Below are 2,500 nucleotides of genomic sequence, written 5' to 3' on the forward strand. Positions count from 1 at the left end.
CACGTCTGGAGGTAATGGGACTGCAGGCTGGGGGACCAGCACCAGGAGATAAGTGCTTTAAAGGTTCCCCGTTCCAACACACGACAAACTCTTTGACAAGCGGGAAAATACAGAATAATGAAGACCGAGCGAACAGCCGACAAAAAAAATAAAAATAATTTGAAAGAATTCTAAAAATGAAATATTGTCCTGCAGAGAAATGGGTCTGAGATCACGAAAGTGTCATTTGTTTATGAGCTTGTTTTTCCTGCCCAGGAAGCAACTCAGCTGGTTGAAACATGACTTCTCCTAGAGGAGCTCTGCTGGTTGCTCTCCTCCTCAGGGGCCGTGGGTGGGGGGTATTACTGTGGTTGGGGGGGTATTAGTGTGGTTGGAAGGGTATTAGTGTGGTTGGGGGGGTATTAGTGTGGTTGGAAGGGTATTAGAATCAGAATTCAGAATCAGAATTCTTTTATTTGGCCAAATATATTTGCACATACAGGAAATTGACTTGGTGAGGTTGGTGCATGGACATAAAAAACAAATAGCAAATATTGACAAGAAATTTACAAAATAGCAAAATATTAACAAAATAGCAATAACGAATTTACAAATTTACAAAAAAGAGCAGCAGAACAATACATATTGTAAGTGGCAATGAGGCTAGAGGCTGTGAGATGGGTATGGGGCATGTACACTATAAATTAGAATAAGTTTAAATAATTAGAAATTACACTGTCAGTGCATTGTGTGTGTGAGACAGGGTGGGGATGTGTGGAAGTCCCAGAGTCAGTGAGAGGCAGGGGGCTTGTTTGTGAGCCCCACTGCCATGGGGAAGAAACTGTTCAGGTGGCACGAGGTTTTAGTCTTGATTAACCAGAACCTTTTACCGGATGGAAGTCTATGGAAGAGGTTGTGACCAGGATTTGAAGGATCAGCGATGATCTTTCCTGCTCTCTTACTGGTCCTGGAGAGGAACAGGTCCTGGAGAGATGGCAGGTTGCAGCCGATGACCTTCTCGGCTGACCGAATGATCCGCTGCAGTCTGCCTTTGTCCTCGGCAGTGGAGGCAGCGAACCAGACGGTGATCGATGAGCTGAGGATAGACTCAATGATGGCCGTGTAGAACTCGACCATCACTTTCTGCGGCATGTTGAATTTCTTCAGCTGCCGCAGGAAGAACATCCTCTGCTGGGCCTTCTTGATGGAGATGTTCTCCGCCCACCTGAGGTCCTGTGAAATTATTGTCCCTAGGAATCTGTGTTAACTGGGGAGTCACACATGATGAGGGGGGCAGTTGGGGCTGGGCTTCTCCTGAAGTCTACTACCATCTCTACAGTTTTTAGGGCGTTCAGCTCCAAGTAGTTCTGGCTGCACCAGGAAGCCAGGCTGTCAACTTCCTCTCTGTAGGCGGCCTCATCACCATTGGAGATTAATCCAATGAGGGTTGTGTCATCCGCAAACTTCAGGAGTTTGACAGAAGGGTGGCTAGAGGTGCAGCTGTTGGTGTAGCGGGAGAAGAGTAGAGGAGAGAGCACACAGCCTTGTGGGGCTCCGGTGCTGATGGTCCGGGGCTCCGAGACAAGCTGGCCCAGCCGCATACCTGCTGCTTCCTGTCTGTCAGGAAGTCAGTGATCCATCTGCAGGTGGGCTCAGGCACGCTCAGCTGGGATAGCTTGTCCTGGATGAGAGCTGGGGCGATGGTGTTGAATGCAGAGCTGGCTGCTGGCTGCAAATTGTTGTTCCAGCTTCCAGTTGTTCCAGTATTACTGTGGTTGGGGGGGTATTTACTGTGGTTGGGGGGGTATTTACTGTGGTTGGGGGGGTATTACTGTGGTTGGGGGGGTATTAGCGTGGTTGGGGGGGGTATTACTGTGGTTGTGGGGGTATTAGCATGATTGGGAGGTATTACTGTGGTTGGGGGGGGTATTAGCATGATTGGGGGGTATCACTGTGGTTGGGGGGGTATTAGCGTGGTTGGGGGGTATTATGGCCTGGTAAATGAAATGCAGGGTATACCTGGACTCTTCCTCCTCCGACCTCTCCACCCCCTAACACCACAACTTGGAATCCCCCCAAAAATAAAACCCTCTTCCTTCCTCCAGCACTGTGACTGCCGATGGCACTTGTTCTTATGGAAGGTTTTACTTGCGAAGACTTGGTGTATAGTCGATTCACTTACTTAGACAAATGGACTTATTCTTGGTCTCTTTGGATTAAAGTGTTGTGTCTGCTAAATAGACTTGTATGTAAATGTACAAAGGCCATTGCCTTTCATTCCACGGAGCAGAGGGGAGGGTGAGGAGCGGGGGAGCGTGAGGGGAGGGTGTGGAGCGGGGGAGCAGAGGGTTAGCTAGCCTCGTGAGTGAGGAGGGGCATCTCCTACCGCTGAAACTCTGCTCACATGCTCTGGTACCAACCCATTGTTCATACACTACAGTACATGTAGTTAGTTACCTCTGACTGTCTATAGGCCTGTTACATAAAGATCGAGCAGGTTAGCCTAGCCTAGCCTAGCCCT

General features: G+C 49.0%; 1 protein-coding gene across 1 annotated transcript in view; it reads right to left on the reverse strand.

Annotated features, from left to right (window-relative positions):
* Positions 1-2,500, reverse strand: part of LOC310804643 (dymeclin-like) — a gene marked incomplete at its 3' end in the record, with an annotated part of 39,343 nt that overhangs the window by 8,198 nt on the left and 28,645 nt on the right. The gene's annotated exons all lie outside the window — the stretch shown is intronic.

Source organism: Argentina silus (genome assembly GCF_951799395.1).
Source record: "Argentina silus genome assembly, chromosome: 5".
Lineage (NCBI taxonomy): Eukaryota > Metazoa > Chordata > Actinopteri > Argentiniformes > Argentinidae > Argentina > Argentina silus.